The following is a 22,491-nucleotide window of genomic DNA, read 5'->3' as shown; positions in this document are numbered from 1 at the left end:
GACAGGTCAAGATACAAGGGCAGTCACCTCAAGTGTTACTCCAGCTTTTTAAATGCCATGCTTAAATTCAAGAGAGCTCTTTCTTGTAATATGTCAAATATCTGAACTGATTATAGAATATTTTGTGGTGTTTTCTCTACTGTTTCTTTATAGCTAAAGGTCACATGTTGGCAGAACATAGCCTATGGAGAGAAATTTTTAGTGATGTTGGGATTGCCAAATGAGCATTTCCTAACAAAACAGGATTGAGGGAACCTGGCCTTGATACTTCCCTCCTGAATGCCTCTCATACCAAATGCATAAAAGAAATGAGCCAGAATGCATCCAAGACAAAACTGACAAAGAGGGCAACTTGGTTATGGCAGCTGGGGGAATGAACTGTACTGGAGAGAGGGACATGACCTGCTCAGTGCTTGCCATCAGAACTGGAGGCAAAATCACTTAATGCACTGTCTGAAAGCCAAATCCCCTTCAAAAACTGAAACTCTAGGGCCATCCAGTTTCATGTGCTAGCAAAGACCTCTCCACCTTAAATTATGTACCTTACAGATGTCTTGATCACTCTTTTGCACAACCAAGCTCAAAGTGAGAGAGCTGGGATGCCTGCCAGTTCAGCAGCAATTATTTATTTGTGAAATTAGCCCGTGGTAGAGTTTCTGCTCAACTTGGTCTGAAACCTGGCACAGCTGAGTCCATCTGTGGCTGGTCAGTTCCAACCACTCTGCCAGTTTTTTACTTTGGGTAATGTTTGAAATTCAAAGCAATTATACAACTGTACAAAGCCTTATTGAGGACTGAGAAAAGTACGTGTGTTTCTGCCTATCCATAAAGTTGTAGCTGCTTCTGTGTAATTTATTCACATTATTACTTAACTGCACAAAATTCCCCTTTAAGGTTTTGGCTCTTGAATTACATTTTTCCCCACGTGAAATCTGCTCCTGTCACTGGCTGTGCCAAAGGCTGATGATGTAACAGAATTAATCAGCAGCAGCAGAGTAAAGAATTAATCATTTTCTCACTGAAATGTCCTTGTGCTGATCCTTGCAAGATCAATCCCCCAGAGCCCACGTGTGTTCCTGTGGTAGTGTCATAAGGGGAGGCCTCAACACTGCTTTACAGAAGATGCTCAGGATAACTGCTGTAATTTAGCAAGGTCATAGAATCATAGAATAGGCTGGGTTGGAAGGGACCTCAGAGATCATCGAGTCCAACCCTTGTACAACTACTGCCACAGTCACCAGCCCATGGCACTGAGTGCCACATCGAGTCGCTTTTTAAATGTCTCCAGGGACGAAGAGTCCACCACCTCCCCAGGCAGCCCGTTCCAATGTCTGATCACCCTTTCCGTGAAAAAATTCTTTCTAATATCCAATCTGAACTTCCCCCAGCACAATTTAAGACCATGCCCTCTTGTCTTGCTGAGAGTTGCCTGGGAAGAGCCCAACCCCCACCTGGCTCCATCCTCCTTTCAGGGAGTTGTAGAGAGCAATGAGGTCTCCCCTGAGCCTCCTCTTCTCCAGCCTCAACACCCCCAGCTCCCTCAGCCTCTCCTCATAGGATCTGTGCTGGATCCCTTCACCAGCTTGGTTGCCCTCCTTTGGACCTGTTCGAGGACCTCAATCTCCTTCTTGAACTGAGGGGCCCAGAACTGGACACAGGACTCAAGCTGTGGCCTCCCCAGGGCTGAGCACAGGGGCAGAATCCCTTCCCTGGACCTGCTGGCCACGCTGTTCCTGAGCCAGCCCAGGATGCCATTGGCCTTCTTGGCCACCTGGGCACACTGCTGGCTCCTGTTCAGCTTCCTGGCAATCCAGACTCCCAGGTCCCTTTCTGCCACTCTGTGCCCAGCCTGGAGCTCCCCATGGGGTTGTTGTGGCCAAAGTGCAGGACCCGGCACTTGGCCTTGTTGAACCTCATCCCGTTGGGATCAGCCCAACTCTCCAGTCTGTCCAGGGCCCTCTGCAGAATCCTCCTGCCTTCCAGCTGATCAACACTTCTCCCCAGCTTGGTGTCATCAGCCACCCAGTGGACAAGCACTTGGGTTTTTTTGTGTTTTTGTCAGAAAATGCCTCTGCTAGGAGGGTGGAAATAGAGCCCCAGGCATTAGAGCTGTGGTGGTGGCTTTGAGGGCTCAAACCAAGCAAGCTGAAGCTGCTTTAAAGGAACCTGGTGGATTCAAGCTAGAGGAGGCTGCTCATGGAGTTGGTCAATTTGTGACAGAACAGGCAGAGTGATGCTATGGGTTGCACTTTCTCATCCTTCCCTGTGTATTTAGTAAAGTTAAAAGTGATTGGTCTGTTGGAGATAGGTCCTCAGAGCTTGCTTGCACAGAATGGGCATAATTTTGGTTGTCTTAAGGTGAATTGAAGCAACAGGGTGGAACAGAGTGATCATGTATCCTGACTTTATTGAGAAACAGGTCTGGGACAAACTTCCAGTCCTGTCTGCTCTGTCTCCATTGCTATTGGTCTGCTCTGAGGTGTCTTGGAGGAGCTGACAGGGCAAAGTGCCATCTCCATTCCTAAAATGTAAATCAGTGATCCATTTACTTTTTCTTCTGAATTCAGCAGGTGATAGAGGTGTTCCTAAATCTGAAGGAGAGCATGCTGTGAGTACTGATGATGTACATTGTACAGCTCACAGGATCTTAGCCTTGTTCAGACACAGTCTCCCAAGGACTTGTGAGTGCCTGCTGAACTGCTTCTCTCAAAATGCTGATTTTTCAGGTCACTGGAGTAAATGACTTAGTGCCTGGTCACACAAAAACCCCATGCAAACCCCATGTATTTAAGACTGCAGTGCCACAGGGTGCTCTTCCTAGTGGGGCAAGAGTCAGATTGTCCTGGTTTTGGCCAGAATAAAGGTGATAAAATCTCAAGCTTGTGCAAGACATCATTTTCCTTTGAAAATTCTGTCCCAAATTAAAGGAAAGTGTGACTTGAGAGTTTTAACATGTAATCAGGGGTATTTGAGAGTTATGTATAGCACTCCAGGAGACCAAGATCTTTACCTTCCTTCCACCTCAATATTGTCCATTTAAACAAAGCTTAAACAAAATACCTGTAATAATTATTGTGCCTACAGACCCTGAGAAACAAGAGGAGCTGTGGCCACCTCTCCAAGCCCATTTCGGGCATGAATTTGTTCTGGTGACAGCATCAGCTCATTATGAATTCATTGGGTGCTTACATGGATCTAATGCATTAAATGTGATTTAGCACCTTTGACTGGAAGTCTTTTGGTAAATCCTCTTGCAGAGTTGCTGGCTTTGTTTCCAGCAAATTAATGTGAAGATCATTGTAATGTGCTGAGCAGTTTTGATTGCCAGTTAATCAAGTAGCATCATGCATTTTGCAGAGAACTGGAAGACAAGCTTCAGAAGTGCTGACTCCTATTTGTTCAGGCAGAAATGCACATTAACACGTCCTTCACAACATCTATTTAGGTCCTGATCCTATTTCCAGTGGAACCAGTGACAAACCTCCCCTATTTAGTCAGGTTGGGAGCAACCTTTAGTGTCTGCAGTTCATCCTAAAATGTCAAGAGGTGTTATGGAACAAAACATGAGAATAAGCTGAAGTGAGGAAGATGGAGCAAAGCTTAACATGAGGTTAATGTGCTACCATTAGCAAAAAATATTTCTTCTAAACTCTTAACAATTCTACTCAAAAGCATTCTCAAAACTGAAAGCTTTTTAAATCCAGAAGAGATAAGGTTCTACAAAACAATTCATGAGATGTAGAAATTTAATTCTTATCTTCTGAAAGTCTGCACATAAATGTTTGCTAAAAGGTCAACACAATTAAGACACAAACAAATTTTATCATCTCTGCTTTTTTGGTGCATAAATAGAAAACAATAATTGACAGAACAATAGTCTGAGCCATCCAGTTGGCAACAGCCCTCTGCAGCTTGGATTCTCCAATTCCTACCCATGAAACTCTAGGATAAACATATTTTGTAGCTACTGACACTTCTTCATTAGGCTTATGTTACTGTAGTTAGCTAACAAACATCTGAAATCTGAAGCAGGGCCTGGTTTGCAGCTTCTGAAGCCAGGACAGGCAAAAAAAAAAAAAAAATAAAAATCAGCAAGAGAATGTCATGAATGTGAGGAGTGCTCAATGAAAAAGCCACTGCTCTGCCATAGAGGGTTACAAGCCTGTGCTGTGCTTCTGCAGCTATTTACTTGATTAGATACTCATGCAGTAGGGAGGGGAAAAAAACAAAAATAAAAATCCCAGCCTCTCACCAAATTAAGGTAGTGTTAACAAGCCTGCAGGTTTGCTGCTGGTTTACAGCCATCCCATTTTTAAGCACTGGAGAATGTTTTTAAAAGAGAAATTGCTGCCAAGCATTAGAAAGCTTTTTGTAGCTGCCTCTGCTCCTGCTCCTCTATGTCACAGCAGTACAGCACTGGCTGCATTCTCTTTAACCCCATTTCTGAAGCCAGAGATTCTTTCAGTGCTCCCCAAACTTAAGAGCCATTGGAAAGCCACTTTTATTTCCATCTGCAATGAAAAGGCCCCTACAGGGCCTAAGGAATATTTTGATTTTTATCACTATGTTACTTGACATCTATAGTAAAAAAACCCCACCCATTAAGTTTTAACTTTATAAAAAGATATTTAGAATGCCAAAGATCCACAATTCCAGGTAAACCACAAGCATAGGTAATAAAAATTATTTTACTGCTATAGTTGCTGGGTGCTCTTCCTACCCTTTTATTTTTGGCATGGAGGAAGAGGTTAATTCTTTTGAAAGCAAATCACTGCTAGTCAGGCACATGAACTTTTGGGCTGATTGAAATTCAGCACCTTATTTTGATGGCAGAGACCAGGATTTACCCCCCCTGAGATTTCCCTGCTGGCAGGACAGATGTGCAAGGTCCTTACCATCAATTCCAAGTGGGGGGCTCCCCTGTCACTTCAAGGTAGCAGCAGCTGAAATGTGACCTTTCACTGGATTACTGTGTAATCCTGCAGAAACCCACATGCTGCAGCCTCTGCCTCTCTTTGAGAGCAGACTGGTTGGAAAAACAATACTAAGATGTATCCCACAAAGAAGGTGTTTTCGATCCACTTGTTCCTCAGGGATAACAACGTATCCACCAGCTCATACTGAAGGCATTATCTTTGGGTTGTTGTTTTTTTTTTTCCCTTATTAATAAATAATCTGTTGAGCAGGGATTTAAGCAAGGAAAAGTAACAGCAACAGAAAGATAAATAAAGATGTTACCCTGTCAACAGCTGAACAATAAAGTCCTGAGCACTTCACAAGATGGGAGAGACAAGACCAGATGCTCTCAATTGGCCTCTGCCTCCAGACTTATGAGGTGGGTGCAGAAAAAGCCAAGAAAGCCTTACAGGGAGATTAACCTCAGGGTTTTTTTTTCCAGTATTTCCAGTTCCAAGAAAGGTTCAGAGAGGTCACACAATTTCTAACTATGTATTTAGTGCACACGACCACTGCAAGCAGGTTTGGATCCTGAGGCATAATTTAGATAATAAATTACATTCCTTGCACATTCTCCTCACCTTCTTGGTACTACAGCTGTGTCAAAGGTCCCATCATGATATTTACCTGCTAATACTGCCCCTCATTGCTAAGCAGAGAGGGCCAACATAAAACACAGCAGAGAGTGCCCAGGTAGGTATCAGACCTTCAGAAAACCACTACTCATGTCCAACACTTCAAAAACCCAGCAGCAAATTAACAGCTGAGGAACCCTTTCCAGCAAGCAACATTTCTGACCTTGGTTCCAGTAAGTTCTGATCAAATGAAGGGGGACCTGCACACAAAATACTGCTGATATTGTAAAGCTGTCATTCCCTGAGCTCTCTCAGGGCTGTTGCAGGTGCTCACACCCCACCCCAAGCTCATTTACAAGATTCAAGAGCACAAACATGAGCCCTTCCTGCAGCCTGCACAACCACCCTTAAACAACCAGAGCTCATTCAGAACAGAAATCCTTAACCACCACAACTTTTCCCACCCCTCTCCAGGCCTGGGAACCATCTCCTTGCCTCCCCAGCAGCTACACCTGACCATCACACTGCCCTTAGAGAGAAAATCTTGTAAATTTTTACTCACCCCAGGAAAGTCACTCCCAGCCAGCTTGCCCACCTCTGCACAGCTCCCAGCTTCCTCCCTGTCTGCTCCCCTATTTATAATAATTCTACCCACCTGCACCCCATCAGCAAGGCCCAATTGGTCCCTCCTGGGGGGGATGGATGAGTTTGGCCTCTCTGCAGCCCCAGCAAGCCCAGTAATTACTGCAGCCTTTGCCTGTTGCTCCCAGGTGGGCTGCCATCCCCCCTCTGCATCTCTGCAGGTGCTGTGTGATCAAGTCCTGCTGCACCTTCCTGCTGCTTCAAAAGAAAATGTTGCAGCATAAAGTATAAATAACATTTATCCTATTTAAAACGTGACAGATTTCCTATGCTATTTTATTATATCGTTATATTTAATGAATTTGTGGGTGAGTATGTATATTTTCTACTGACTCTGGATGTTTCATCATTAAAATACTAGTACTCCTGTTACCATACCTGCATAAGGTATTAATAGAAATATCTCAGCTCCTAGAAAACTAAAATATAACTCCGTGGTCTTTTGTGAGCTGTAATTTGTCTTTGGGTATTAAAAGAAAAATTGCAGATTATCAAGAGATCAGCACCATCAGATTATCAGCACCAAAAAGGAGCCACAGCCCCTGCAGGACCATTTCAACATAGCTGGAAGTCTTTATTCTGTTGGAGGTTTTTGGATCTCAGATAACCAGCTTGATTCCAGCTTCAGAGAGAAGGTTAAGAGGTCTCCCCACCTGTCTCATTGCTGTCTCAAAAGCTGCAGCCCAGCAGCTGTGTCCTGGGGTGCCAGAGAAGTTGTGTTCAGCCCCAGCAGGGAGAGCTCTGACCCATGAAGCTGCAGGACGTGGTATTTTGTTTCCAGCTTAGTGCAGGTCTTTTGGTGAATTATCCCAAGGTGAGAACAAGGACCACATGACCTGTCATGTTCTTTATTAGACTAATTCTAGTGCCTGCGTTTTGTTCTAATATATGGAATATTGTCAAACCACATTATTAATAAACCTGAGGGGTGGTTTTCCTCCACCTGTCCATTGTAGCTCTCTTTGTGCCATGGCAGTGCCCTGGGGGCTGGGGTTCTTTTCCCTCCTGCCAAAGACCCCACTCACCCTCAGGTTCAATTGAAGTGCAGGAACTGAGCGCCCAATAAGTCACAACTGTGTCAGGATGAGCTGGGTGCCCATGGACCACAGCCTGTGGAGAGGGTGGGAGTGATCTTTGGGCAACCTCCTCATCTGCCTGAGCTTGCAGGACCTGGTGGGGATTTTCTGCTCACTCCCTGCTAGGCCTGGACCCCCCCTCTCAGCTCTGGCAGGGGCTGCACTTCTGCATTGCTCTTTTTGCAGTGTTGGTGTTGCTGCTGGCACTGGCACTGGTACTGGTTGGTTCCTATGTGAGATCAAACAGCTGAAGTCTTGGGAATTGCTTTTGCAGTGCTGTGACAGGAACTGCAAGCACAGCTCACTTTTATTTACTCGGAGCTGGCAGCTGGGAAGAGCAGAAGACAATCCATGTCCCAGGAATCTCAGCCCAGCACCACTCGTGGCTTTCCAGGGAACCACTTCTGCCTGAAGAGTTGTACTCAGGTCCCTGGGAGCAAGGCAAAGAGCACAAGCTCCAGCTGCTTGCAGAGCCCACGCTCCCCCAAACCACAGCTGGGGGCACCCAACCTTCCTCTCTGAAGCTGAGCAGAAAGAGCAGCATGAAAAGCTGTTTGCATGCTTTGGTTTTCTGCTAACAGGACTGCCCAGCTTTTGAGACTCAAAACTACTGAGTATAAGTAAATGTAGAATTAGTGGCTGTGGTTTTAAAACCCCCTCAGCTAAGATTCAGGTCAGATTGTCTCTGAGTTCAGTGTAGGAGATATATTGATATTTTCCTGTTGTTTCAATTAAAGGAGTTGGGAAATTTAGAAATGCTCTGAGATACAAAATACCTACTTCCAATTGTTAATATATGAACAGTTTTCCTTCCGTTTCTTCAAAGGGCCCAATCTGAAGCAGCTTTTCCAAACTCAGCTTTCAGATGCCCTCTATTGCCATCCCAACTGGAAATTCATGGCTCTGTTGAAATTCATGAACTTTTTGCTCTGGGAAAGATTGAGGAGAAGGGAGAAGGGATGCCCAGGTCTAACTACACTGCCATGTAACAGAGGTGTTGGAATTGCATGGCATCCTTACTCAGCTCATGTTGATACTGAGATCTGGCTGCACCCTTCATTTTTGTTTCTGCCAAGGAAAGAGGAGTCATTATTAGTTGTTAGTAGTTGTTAACACTCCTGTGTTCTGTTAGCCACTGTGAAATGTTTCATCAGAGTTGAAATGGTAAAAGCTGTTTCTCCATCTGTGCCTAGACATGAAAGTACTAGATTTTGATATAAATAAGCCCAAGCTCTTTAACTCTTTAAAGATTTAGCAGATTTGTACAATTTTGTACAATTGTCTACTTCTACTAATGCCACTACTTGAAACATTAGGATTCCAGGTTTGTCCCATTGCTTCCTTATCAAAAGAGGAATAACTTCTGACCAGATGGTCTGAAATTTGTGTTCCTAAATATTACAGAACTTGCACTGCAGGGAAAAGAGGTCCCTGTGTCACTCATCCAGTTTGAATGGCAAACAGTTAGTTAATAGGTAAACTATACCACTGGCCAGCTGAACCAGCTAACCAAGTATTAAACTAGTTTCAGATAGATCCAGGTGATTACACAATAACTCAGGTATTAAGCTACCTTTGTGATTTCAAGTTCCTGTTTTTTATATGCCTGGAAAGTAACTATGAAGTTATCAGCATAAAAACTAATAAAGCAGAGAGTTCTATAAAAGTGGCAAGTGAGTTATTGCAATTGCTCTAAGCAATGCAACCTACTTTGGAAGAGTCACAGATGGGAAATGTTTGCTCATTGTCTAAATTTTATATGCACAGAAAGAAAAGCAAAACATGAAAGCAGTCCTGTTTCCTCTCCAAACTCATTTTTTCCTTCATCCCCACAGCATCCGAAAAATCAAATCATTTTATTTTAAAGGAAAGGAGTCTTGATGGGACTACACTGTAAGGTGAAGGAGAAGGTTATTAACTAAAATTACATTGCAGCTCAGGGGAGAAGAGTAACAGTCTAAAGAAATAGTGAATTTCAGGAAGCCAAAATGAAGCCATTTGAAATTGCATTTTTATATTTGATTGATCAAGCAAATGTGTTACTTTAGAGATAAGGCAAAAGTTGTCATATTGAGAGATGGTTTCAAGCTATCATCTGGTTAAAAAAAGATGCAGCACCCAAGGGCTTAGCTTGTTTATTAAAAGCATCTGGTTTGTTTCCAGAAGAAAAATTAAAAATCATTGCTTCAAAAAATGTATGATAGAACTGGGAAGACAGAGTTACTTTAAGCCTGTGAAATGACAGGGGTGCTGACTCTACCCCTTGCTAAATGGGATTTTTGGTCACACCAGCAGCCCTGCTAACAGCAGCACAATTCCTTTACTGCCCAGAAGGTAGCAACTGGAGTCTGTCAGCTGTACAGTTCACATGTCTGGGCTTTGCCTGTGCAAACAAACCTGTTCTAGCTGTTAAGTGGTAAAAAAACCCTCCCCAAATCCAGGGGATAAGCCCCCAAGTGCCTCAGCAGGCTGCAGCACCTGAGCTGGGTGGGCTGAAGCTCTTTTGGGCAACTCTGAGACAGCAGAGCCCTGGCTCATGGGCTCAGGGTGTCCTAAAGCAGGGACACATTGTAGGGACAACATCTGGGCTGAGGCAGAAGCCTCTTCTAAAAAAGCCCAATCCAGGCTTTTATTTGCTGTCCATGTAGTGCCTGGTCCCAGGGAAAGCCAGTTGGATGCACCCTGGGAGTGTCAGTGTCTCTGCACAGGACTGGTATTTCTGTGCCCCAGGAATGAATTGCACATCTCAGGTTTGGGAAGCACTGGAATTGCTGCACACCTGGTGTAGGGGTGATCTGGGAAATGTCACACCAACCTTCACCAAAACCCTCCTTTATGTGTTTGAGTAAGACTGCTCACCAGGGCTAAGCTCCTGCTGAGGTCTTGTCTTCAAACTTTCTCAAACTACTAATGGAGGGAGAGCCCTTACTGTGAGCAACTGTGGCTTGGTAATTCTGCTGCTTTTTTTGATCCCAGAAAGCTGAATCCAGAGGGAAAGATGGAGAGGTACCTAACTGTCTTCATATGTTTCATCTCCTCTGCTATTGTATGAAACCTCAAGACAGAATACTATGAAAAGGATATTTTAGGACTGAGCTGCCTTTCTTTTTGACAGCACACTGTCTGCTTTTAACATTTACTAAGCTTTTGGCTGTAAAAAGTGTACCTGGCTAAGAGGTTTCTCTTGGTCTGCAGTCACTGTTGCAAAGGAATTCCTTCAGCCTCCTTTGCTTTCCCTCCTGAGCTCCTCAGGGAGCTGTGCTGCTATCCCTGGCAGCAGACCAAGGGGAAGCAGCTTCACTTAAACCTTCCCTTGTAACAACAAAAAACCATCAATCAACCATGTCCTGTCAGAGCCAAAAACTCTCTGAAGCTGGCACTTTTCAAATGCCTGGTTTCTCTTTTTATTCAGGTGTCAGGTAGGCAAGGTACAGAAAAACCCCAGAGAGTTCATTTTCTTTATTTCATCCTTTGGACTGAGTTGGAAAAGAAAACCTGCTGCAGCTGAGCCCCTCTGAAAACACCATTTCTGATCCATCACTGACCAAGCCTGGGAAGGTCTTTTCCCTTCCCTGCAGGTCTGTAGGCAAAGCAGAAACAAATATGCTGGAATACTCACTGAATAGGGAAACACTTGGAGATATCACAGTGAGCAAGGCAATTACAGTGCCAAGATAGTTGACAGTTGTAGGAAAAAGGCAGTGACACCTCAAGATACACACCAGTGAGAACTGGTAACCAACCCAGGACACACTGAAATGCCCCCCTTGGGTGCTAGAGGTGTGGGCAAAGCACTAATGGGCAAATTTTATAAACCCTGTTTCTAGAATGATAATGCAACCTCCTTTCTCCACTGAATAGACAGCTTATTGTCCTGAAAGTAAGCAACTCACCCAGAAAACTACAATAATCCTGAAGGCACTGAAGGTACCCCCCACATCTGTGATGTCCCTGTGAACATCTGGCTGAAATTTGTCCCTGCTCACTGGAGGGGGTTGGACTAGAAGACTTTTAGAGTTCCCTTCCAACCCAAATTATTCTGTGATTCTATAGATAAGATTCTTTGAAGTCCTCTGCACACAACCAGCAAGTTGCCGCCAGCTGGGTCTCACCAGCCCAGAGACATCCAATCTGGGGATACAGGAGGCCACAGCTTGAGTCCTGTGTCCAGTTCTGGGCCCCTCAGCTCAGGAAGGAGATTGAGGTGCTGGAGCAGGTCCAGAGAAGAGCAAGGAGGCTGTGAAGGGATCCAGCACAAGTCCTGTGAGGAAGGGCTGAAGGAGCTGGGGGTGTTGAGGCTGGAGAAGAGGAGGCTCAGGGGAGACCTCATCACTCTCTACAACTCCCTGAAAGGAGGTTGGAGCCAGGGGGGGTTGGGCTCTTTTCCCAGGCAACTCTCAGCAAGACAAGAGGGCACAAGAGGTCTCAAGTTGTGCCAGGGGAGGTTTAGGTTGGACATTAGAAAGAATTTCTTTAGGGAGAGGGTGATCAGCCATTGGAATGGGCTGCCCAGGGAAGGGGTGGATTCTCCATCCCTGGAGATATTTCAAAAGAGCCTGGATGTGGCACTCAGTGCCATGGGCTGGGAACTGCAGCGGGAGTGGATCAAGGGTTGGACTTGATGATCTCTGAGGTCCCTTCCAACCCAGCCAATTCTATGATTCTATGATTCTATGATTCTATGGTTCTATGATTCTATGATTTGGGTAAGTCCCCTGCTGCACTGCTGGGAATTCAGGGTGGTTCTTTTAACTAAATTGGAGGCAATCTGGATTTATACCTATGGTCTTACAGGCAGGACTTGGCAGTGAAAGATCTTAATCTTGCTTTCATCCCCATGGGATATTGACTTCAGCAAAACACTGTCCACTTCATCTCTCAGTGTTGCAAAAGAAGCTTACAGGATCCTGTAATCTGGAGAAAATTTCCATTAATTTTCATTAATTTCTGGCTAGCATGCTCACTCTTTCCCAACATCAAAATGCCAGTGGCTTCAGCCTTTTCATTACATGTTCTTCTGAGATCACATGAGGAAAAAAGAAGGCAAAAAAATAATTAAAAAAAAAAAAAAAAAAAAAAAAAAAGTTGTTACTTAGCTAAAGTCATCTATACATTAACTACATTAACATATTACTTTGAGCATGGAGCCTTGGTTATACAAAGATCTTTCCACCCTTTCCACATTCCTGTGAGGAGGCTCAAACACCCACTTATTGCTTCATGACTGACATTTTTTTGTTTAGCATAACCCTGATTCTCTTTTTGCTCACACATTTATCAAGCATGAAGGTTTGCTCTAGCTGACGTCAGTGGAATTTTATCAGCATAAAAGCAGACAAAAATGTAAGTACAGCTGATGGAAGAGGCAGCTCCTGAGAGCAAAAAGATGCATTTGCTGTTACTGAAATGAGAGACATTAAACTCTTACTTGTCTATTTGGAGCTATATTACTTTGAAGCATTACAAACCCCTGTGAAAATCTAATGTTAGAGACTTTATCAACCAGAGTTAACGTGCATAAACATATTTAAAATGATTGTTTGCATTTTTCCTGTATTTTTTGAATTTTACTGTAATACTGTATTAATCTGACCTGTTTTATTTTCACTTGCTGAGACTTGAACTCTTTTTAAAGCATCTCAACGAATACATAGGTCCAGATCCTTACAGCCTTAAAAGCCCAAATCTGCTTTTATTTTCACTGAAAAGCCATCAAGAAATGTTTCTACAAAGTGTATTATTTGAGATAGGACTGGGGGATTTAAAGGCTCAGGATATGACTTCCAACATGTGAAGTGTGTGACAAATTTGAGCAAAAAAGGTCACATCACAGAGGAGTAGGAAGTCTTAGGGGAAAACTCCAAGCTTACCAGCCCTATATTGGTGCAGTCAGAGCTGTGCTGATGGCAGAGAGTTCTCTGAAGTTCATCATCTTTTTTCTCATCCTTCTGCTGGTACCCCAGAGCATATGGCCAGCATTGCAGGGATGAGATAGCCACAAGTCATCCCCATACAGAAACCAGGAGACAAATCACCCTGATTATTTGAAGCATATGGATGCAATGAGGCTTGAAAGCTGGGCTGAGAGGAGGGCTGAGCCACATTCTGCTGACAGTGGATGACTCTGTTTCCCAGAAAGGGTGATCCTGGAAAATGTGGACTGGAAAGCACTATCTCCCTCATGCCAAATGCAAGTAAAGGCTGGTTTGCAGGGAGCAGGACAGTCCAGAGAGAATGGTATGAGTGATGCTGACTTGGTATTAATCTCTGAATTTAGCAACATCCCATGAAGAAAAATCACAGGTTAGGGAGAAGCTGCACTGCAGAAAGGAGGGGTTTGCTTACAAATCTTTTTCTTCTAATTGATTAGAGTTCTATTAGATAACAAACCCTTGGCCCTACTGGTGGGTGTCCATGCAGAGAGCTGCTTTGCAAGTACTGAGTGTTTTGGCTGCAGTCAGCACATGGTGCTGATTCTGGATGTGCAGGTGGTGAGGAGGTACCACCCCTCTCCACATAAAACAGGGTCTGACAGTTTTTACTTGCTGTACTTAGATCAGTCCTGGCTTCCTTGGTGGCCTATACATATTAGAATTTTCTTATTTACCCTGCAGGCCTGAAGATTGATGTTCTGCCCTCAGAGACCATGGTTTGTTATGAGCTCAAGCAGTGCTGGGGAGGAGGGACTGCACGGTGTCCAGAAGTGATCAGCCTGAATTCCAGAATGGGAATTCAGTGAGAAAATGTGCTGCAGCCCTTGGTGTTTGCCAATGACACAAAGGCTCTGGCTGTAATGTCAATGTCTGTCTAATGGGCACTGGGCTAAGACCAACAAAACACAATTCAGACAGACCAGGGAGCAGCTTCTGATCCTTAATGAGTTTCGATCACCACTGGCCTGAGCAGCATCTGTATTTTATTAATATCATGTACAGAGGCAGTAGAATTCCAGATGGAGTACAAAGTACTTTTTTTCCCTGGTTTTGCCTGTAATTGCAAATGCTTAGATTCTACTTGTGACTTTTTTATGACTCAATTGACCTTAAACTCTGTGAATTTGCTACAGTGGAAGACTGCAATTTCTGCAGAGTGGAAAGATCACACAGAACTGGTTAATGATCTCTATGATGCAAATAAATATAATACCACCAATGTTCAAATAAGGATTTCTTTCTGTTTTGCTTTTGCATTTTTACTGCTTCCCCAGGTCACTTGAAATGAAATTGTCCTTCACAGGTCAAACTACAAATTGCTTTACAGAGAGCAGAAAAGGAAGAGCTTTAAGATCATTAGAGCCCTGAAGTTGTCAGAACCATCCAGATGATTTGTATTTCTGAGGGAAAGACTTTTATTTCTGAACTGTTCACCTATCAGTGCTTTGAAAAGGTATCTTTTTTTTTTTTTTTTTTCCTTTTCTGGTGAAAATGTCTGTTCTAAGAATTAAAACCAGGACATAATCATAGCCCTGATGTGCTACCTCTCCTTGACTTCCTGACAAGGTGCCTGTTCCACTCGGGGGGGGGGGGGGGGGGTGAAGTCAGTGGGCAAAATGAGCCCTGTGAGCTGTGGAGATGTCCTGGGTCTCAGTGGATAATATGGGGGGAAAGGAAGTGGGAGACCCAGCCCCAGGTCAGGGATCAGAATGGGTCAGCACACCACCCTCCCAAGAAGGCAACTGCTTCTGCTCTGGCAGCTCCAGAGACCAGGAGCTTTTTTCCAACTTGCTGCTCAGTGCTGGTGGGCAAAGCTGTGCAGCCTTGCCAAAGTTTGCATCTGAAGTGGATATTTTGATCAGCATCCCTCATGTCCCCATCAGATGGGAGATGTGATGCCCCTACACCTTAAGTTTGTTCTTTAGTGTTCCCTTCAGTGTTGACACAAAGTGTGAGGGGGACAGGACAGATGCAGACCACAAACACTTGGAGAAGTGCAGCTATCAGATGACAGAATGGTTTGCATTGGAAGGGAACCAGAAGATCACCTGGTTCCAACCCCCTCCTGCCATGGGTAGGGACATTTCCCACTTAGACCAGGCTGCTCCAAGCCCCATCCAACCTGGCTTTGAACACTTCCAGAGATGAGGCAGCCACAGCTTCTCTGGGAAACCCATGCCAGTATTTCAGCACTCAATCTAAACCTGTTTAAGGCCACTACATCTTATTCTATCACTACACACCCTTGTGAAAAGTCCCTCACCAGCTTTGCTGTAGCCCCTTCAGGCACTGGGAGGCCACCACAAGGTCTCCCTGTAGCCATCACTTCTCCAGGCTGAACAACCCCAAATCTCCACCTGTCTCCATAGCAGAGGTGCTCCAGCACCTCAGTAGTCACTGCCTGTTCTTGCCTCCAACTGATCTGTGTAGTGTATTTTGCTTTTCTGCCAGGTTTTCCAGGCCTCTAGGGAAGGGGTGATTGCAGGCAGGGTGCTGCCCGAGGAGAGTTTCCCATCCTGAGCTGCTCCTGCCCTCCAGAGCCAGTGCCAAGGAGCAAGGCCAGGGTGACAGCCCCAGGAGGGACTGCCTGCAAACTCCAAGTCAGGCTCATGGGATGAAGGGGAATGTGTGAAAATAGTTATAAGGCACAAGTTAAAGGAAAAGAGTGCCTCATTGCTCACAGGGAGGTTGTTACATTTTAAGGCTGTGTTCTCCTCCCCTCTTTCCAACCGATCCTCTGATTAGAATTTCAGCAGTGTTTGCTTTGAAGCACAACCTGTATTTTATTTCTATTACTCCCATTCAGGCTGTGGAAATGAAGCTTATGACAGAGCTTATTTCTCAGATCTGCTCAGAGTCTTTGAAATTTGCATTAGATTATTATAATGGCTTAGCCTCGTTGTATATATTTACACAAACACTTTTGATGTTTAAACAGACCAGGCTGTAATGAGATGTTCAGGGGGAAACATATACCCCAAAGAAAAGGAATGTTTTTTTTTCTCAGACCACATCTTAAACTAGAAGTTCCCAGATAAATCAGGTGGTCAGTACCTTTGGGAACTGAGAAGAAAGACTGTAAGGCTGGAAAGATGGATTTGCTCTGCATTCAGCAGGCAGAGATGGAGCAGGGCTGGGCCCCTGGAAGGGCAAGGAAGGCAGTGAGGGTTCATCATCTTGCACCTTTTTGCCGCTGTAACCTCTGCTCCTGCCCAACCTGAATATTTGCAGTTCTTTTGAAAAAAAGATTAATACTCTGGATGACCCCATGGTTAACTTGACCTTACAATTGAATCTGGAGTAAATCATCCAGTATCCAACATGCTACCCTGAAGACTGTAAAAACCATGGTAACTGTTTCAACGCAGAACTGATTCTATAAATCAAGATGGTGAAGTTTGTGGGTAAGGAATTTTAAAAAGAGAGGCTTGTTCCAAGAAAGTACATGTTGATAAACTTGGTGACAGATGAAAACAGACTGTCCAACTCACACCCTGAAACATCCACTTAGACATAAATGTCATAGTTTGAATAAGTCTAACATTTGGAATCTTCACCAGTGAAAAGTTTCTCTAAAGGCAAGTAGGATTTTCAGCTATGCTATGCTTGTCAACTACAGAGTCAAGAAAAAGCCCAAAACAAACAAGAAGAACAAAACTATTTTGCTTTATGAGGATTCAGTGATCTAAAGACGTTTAATAATAAACTTTCTTACAGGCAAATATTTCTATGAGTGTTGCTCCCTCCCCACCCAGGATGACCCAGGACAGGCAGCCAAGCTCTTGCTTGGGCTGAAGAGGTGTGGGTTCATTGCCACTGCTGGATGGGCCATCACCAAATAAGTTTCTGCTGCCCTCAAGAGATGCAGCCAGAGGAACACCCCAGGGCTTTCATCCTGAGAAACTTACTTTGCCCTTATTCTTAATTTGTGAGCTATATACCTTGCTGTGCTGGTAACATGCTGTGACCCAGCTGAGACAGGAGAGAGAGGCAATGGTCCTTTCTTACCTCAAAGAACATGAATTTCTGAAACATCAAGAGATTATCAGCTTCTCTCCCCCACAAAAGTATGACAAGACAGACAGCACACACGTTAGGAGCCAGGTTATTAGGGTTTTTTTCTCAGAGGTAACTGATTTCAACAGAACCATTTTGACTAATGCCACAAGTACCACTTCAGCTCCATGTCTGTAGAGGGAGAAGAAGAAATGCATTTTAATGCCTATCCAACACAATCAGAAATCTCCAGTGGTGGACAGGTTCATAATACACTAGGGCTGAAGCCTTTTGCTGGAGCCTTTCAAACCTAACTGGGATTTCCTACCAGTTCCACCCTCAAGTCTCATGGATGCCTGGTGTAGCCTTGAAGCTTCCTTCTGACAACAGATCAACCTTTCATCTTCTACATTATGACCTAATTCAGATATTCAGATCGTGTCCTCTCCTCTCAGACTGACAGGTAAGAACATAGCCTTGGATCTGAGACAATGCAGGTGAAGTGCTCCAAAGCTCAAATCTGCTTGAGCAGATTTCAGAAATGTTCCTCATGCAAATCCAGAAAATCTGCCAGAGCTGTGTGAACTTGAGACCAAACCTCACCTTACAACTTCCTCACACTTATTTTCCTGGGAGATGTTACTGCTTTTCCTACAGTTAAAACCTACAAGTTGCTAAAATTGCTGCCATTGTTAAATGCTACTCAGACATAAAACATGTCTATAGTTAATAAAACTGTGCTGTGAAAGCACCAATGGGTGTGAAAGACCTATCAAGCTCTGTGTTACTTTCTGGGTTTGTCATAAAGAAGATGAAAGAAAAACTTCTACTAGAACTTCAAGACTGGCCAGGGCATCTTACAACTGAGAATCTTTGTCATGTTAAAGAACTGTGGTAATTAGACTTTGAGGTCAATTTTTGGAAGCAAATTCTTAAAACAATAAATATTTATGACTAGGATTAAAAGATGTGATGTATGGACAAGGGCCTTGAAATAGCTTCTGATATTAGTTTTGCCCAACTTGCTTATTCCTAATGAGGAGAAAGATGATGCCTGAGCTAACAAAGAGTGAAGTGAGGGACATGCTTGAGAAGTTTCCAAAAGCATGGATATTTATTACTAAAATAACCCAAAATGATATAAAAAAATCCCTTTCCTCTTGAAAAGAAACATATCAAGAGGCATATTTCAGCATGCTTTCTCCTTGAGGATTTTTCAGTCTAGAAGAAGACTGATTTTTTTTTCCCAATTGCCTTCAAAAGGTTTGCATGGCTGCCAAGTGGTTTACAGCTGCCAGTCAAATACTACAGATGAGAACCCTCAGTTACTTCAAAGACTTGATGCTGTGTCCAATTTGTATCATAAATGACTGTAAAAGGAGGTGGCTGCAGTCATTATTTCCTTACATTTAGTCCAAACATCTCCAGAAGAGGCAGGAGAGCATGCTGGAAATTGTTTGATGAGTCTGCTAGAAGAATAATTACATGGCCAGAAGATTGTTTCCTGCATTTTCTGTAGCACTTTCTTAGCTGTTTTTTGTGTGCTTTGAGCACTCAGTTTTTTGATTTAAAGAACCTTTACTGCCATTGTCTCCATAGCTAAAACCCAGATTATGCAGTTTTAGGTGTGCATTCCAGGGCTGCTTCTGTGTTACAGGAGGTATAGAAAATTAAAACACTTTGTTCAATATTCTCATTCTTACTTGAAATGAAATTTTCTGTACCACAGCTGTGACTGAATTACACAGAGCTGCCTGTTCTGATTGCTCACATTATTTACATGCTTGCAATGCCTACATGGACTTTAGGGCCATTTGTGTTTTCATCCTGCTTCTTTGAGCAGGGTGGATGTCAAAATTTGTGACTTTGACACAATTTTTTTTGTTGTTGTTAAAATTGCACAAAAAACTTTTACATTTTTTAAGAGATAATAAGGTTTAAGTTTTTCAAGAGCAACTTAGATGCTAGGGTACCAAAGATTTGTTATGTTAGAATTTTAAGTTGACTCAGCACCTTTTTAAAAAACAAATGTGTATTAGCCCCTGGAAGACAGTCTGTGAAAGTATTACCAAAATATTAATCCTGAGTTGACAGGAAAATTGAAAGAAACCACATTACAAAGTAGAAGCTGTGCTTCCTCAACTGACTACAAAGGGTCAGGGTAAGCAAGTTAAAAAGCAGTGGTAACCAAATCTGCTAAACCATCCCACTGAGAACAGCCTGGGTGATCCTTTATGGACCAATTCTCTTCTCAGCTGCTGTCCCTATAAAAGAGAGCAGCCTGGAAATATCCTAAAACATCCCTGGTCCCTGGTTTTCTCTGGTGGGTGTAGCACATCTGCTTGTCAGCTCTCCAGTATGAATCCAGTCCACAGCAAAGTGACTCCTGCTTTAAGTACATGGAGATGAATACAAAGAAAGGAGGAGAAAAGGAAATAGCAGAGATAAAAATTACCATATCAGAGCCTTTTGCTGCTGGATATAGGGATAAAAACATATTGCTTGTGACTCCGGTGAAATGAGAGTCTGCTGCTAGAGTTTACTACAATCTGGTTTTTTTTGCTCTCTCAGGGACTTCAGAAGGTAAACTTTATTGGAATGGAGCTGGAAAAGAATGGATCATTGGACAAAGCTTAAAAACCTCATTTCATTGCTCTGGAAAGATTATTAGCATTCTTGCAAAGAAGGTTTTTAAAGAAGCAAGAAACATATCTTTAAAGTGCAACTCCCTTTGAAGTGAATCCTGCACAAAATACAAAAAAATCTAAAAGGGTCTGTGAGATCCTATTTTCTTCTGTGTATTTTGCCCAACTTCTCCCTTTGTTAAAGGGTCACTTGGGATGTGTTTTCTTTCCAGGGGCTGAATCAGGGCATCTTAGGAGTCCAGCAGGTACAGAGATTTCTTAAAACCCAAGCTGGTGCTGTAACCAGTTTCTCAAAAAGGAAAATATTTCTGGTCCTTTTCTCATCTATTCTGTTTCTGCACTGTATCTATCTCACCTTCCAGCAGAAGTGAAAATTGATTTACCAGCCAGAATCAGTCCCAGCAACCTCCTCCTGACAGAAGTCAGTACTGGAAAAAAACCCTAAGAGACTGATTAATTTATGGACAAGGAAGAGATGACATGTATACAGTGAAAGTTTCTGTTCTTTGGTCCATTCATTAGACACTGGGATTAACTCTGAAGCACTCGAGTTTCTGTCCCTTTTAAGTGTTTAGTAAATTAAGGTATCCACATCTTTTTGAACACTGACTATCTGTCAGAGGTCAATTATGTGCCTGGTGCTCCTCATAAGATTATTTTCTCTTACTTTGTTAACTCCTGATCTTTTTAGATCCCTTTTATTTTCCATTAAAAAGCCACTCCAACACAGGACTAGATTATTTAAGACTAACCCTAATTCTAATTTAATCTAACTTCTTTTACATTGAAGCAAGGCTCATTGATTTTCAATTTCAAGTGAATTTAATTTAAAAAAACCACACAAAGCACAACAAAAAGAACTTTAAAAATCCTTTTGTAACTAACACTTAGCTGTAACAGGACTGCAATTAAAGATTTCTTTTAGTTGTTGGTTTGTGGGGTTTTTTTGTTTGGTTGTTTTTGTTTGGTTTTCTGGGTTGTTTTTTTTTTTTTTGCAGAGTGGAAGTTAGCAAGTCAGACATTTTATTCTTAACTTTCCTCAGAATTCTGTTATTCCTCACTGCCCTATTTACCAGTTTCTTTTAGTATATTGTGCTGATATACCACCAGCTAGCTTTAGCCCAGCTCCAGTGCCTAAGAATCAGGTTCAAAGTTACACCTTTCAATACTCTTTGAAGCATTTTTTTAGAAAGTGGGAGACCTGGTACCCAAAATCTCCCCTTCAAGCCAACACCACCTGTGTATTAATGGCTGCTGGGTTTTTAATTTTTAAAATTATATAGTTATGAATTATGCCAACTCCTCACATAGAGCCCAGAATTGCTGAGATCTAAAAATAACTAATGATAAAATCTCTCCTGACAGGAAGAAACTGGCTAAATACCTTTTCAGCTGTTTCTGTCAACAGTTTCCCAAAATTGTACAAGGACTTCTGTGAGAGAGGAACTTAGTGACACTGCTTCACCTGAACTTTCCTCCCTTCTACAATCTTTTGATGTTATTCCTGCACTTTGGCATTTTTAAGGTGTTTAGATACTACTCAAAAAAGGCAGCCTGCAACCTTCAAAAATAAATCTAGTTCTGAGAAATGATTAAAAATTATGGTGCTTTTTTGCAGTTTCCTCTAGACTCAGTAATGCATTTTTCTAATCACTGTAGCCTGAATGTTAAAAAGGGAGAGAGAACATGCCAGGGCTTCACTCAGTGCTCAGTGTTTTGAAGATCCAGCTATTCCAACAAGCTCATCTTGAAGTTTAGCAGCAGGTCACACAGGTCAGTGGCTCAGTAAGTCCTCATTTCACTGCCCATAATTTGCCTGCCCCATCAATGGATGTTTAAATGTCTATGATTTCTTTAGCTAAAAGGCTCTCACAGTCCATCCTGACTCTTGATTTCACAAATCTCTTTTTAGTTTGCAGCATTTGCTGTTTTCTTTTATGTTTTAATGATTTGGAAACCCCAATTCCAAAATACTCAGTGGCACAAAGATTAGAGAGAAACTACAAAAAGCAGTATTTGGGGCAGCATGAGAATCATTAAAATTCTTCAAAATTCTGCTTTTCTGCTTATCTCTGTCCTGCTGTTAATTGAAAAGCAGGCCTTGGCTCAGATTTTAAGATTTTTTTTTGATATCTGGGAAATACTGCATTTGTCTTTTGTCATCTTCCCATGGTGTTTTTGGAAGGTCAAGATCAATAAAAAAAATGTTACATATAAATTCCCAGGTGGTGCAAAAATGATGTTTGAGCCAAGAGCATTGGAACAGGAACCATGTCCCATGCCAATAGCAAGTCAACTGGGATTTGTTTTGGAAGCAATAAAGTTGTGTGATAGCTCAAATAACTTAATTACAAGTAAATCTCTCTGTGAACCAGTCAATGAAATGCCTTAACCCAGTTTGTCTTTCAAACTGCTTTTGTGAGCAGTGTTACAGCAGTGACTGTATGTAACATATTCTGTGTATAACATATTCTAACTGTCTCATGCTTTGGCTTATTAATTACAAAAAATGATAAAATCCCTGTTCTGTGGGAAGATGTGCAGAAGACTCTAAGGATTATCTAAGGTTGAAATTTTAAGCTTATTTAAGATTTAAAAATCTTTCAAAGTGAAAATTTATTTCTAAAAAAAAAAAAAAAAAAAGATAAATAATAAGTCCTACCGCAAT

General features: G+C 42.7%; 1 long non-coding RNA gene across 1 annotated transcript; it reads right to left on the bottom strand.

Moving 5' to 3' along the window:
* Positions 1-12,969: 12,969 nt before the first annotated feature.
* Positions 12,970-19,733, bottom strand: LOC139800241 (uncharacterized). Its single transcript, XR_011727672.1, has 3 exons — positions 19,634-19,733; positions 17,191-17,370; positions 12,970-13,961 (listed from the first exon to the last, which is right to left on the bottom strand). It is a non-coding gene; the product is annotated as an uncharacterized lncRNA (long non-coding RNA).
* Positions 19,734-22,491: the final 2,758 nt, after the last annotated feature.

Source organism: Heliangelus exortis, chromosome 10 (assembly GCF_036169615.1).
Source record: "Heliangelus exortis chromosome 10, bHelExo1.hap1, whole genome shotgun sequence".
NCBI lineage: Eukaryota > Metazoa > Chordata > Aves > Apodiformes > Trochilidae > Heliangelus > Heliangelus exortis.
The sequence above is the reverse complement of the archived record's forward strand: the minus strand, read 5'-3'. Positions and strand labels throughout refer to the sequence as shown.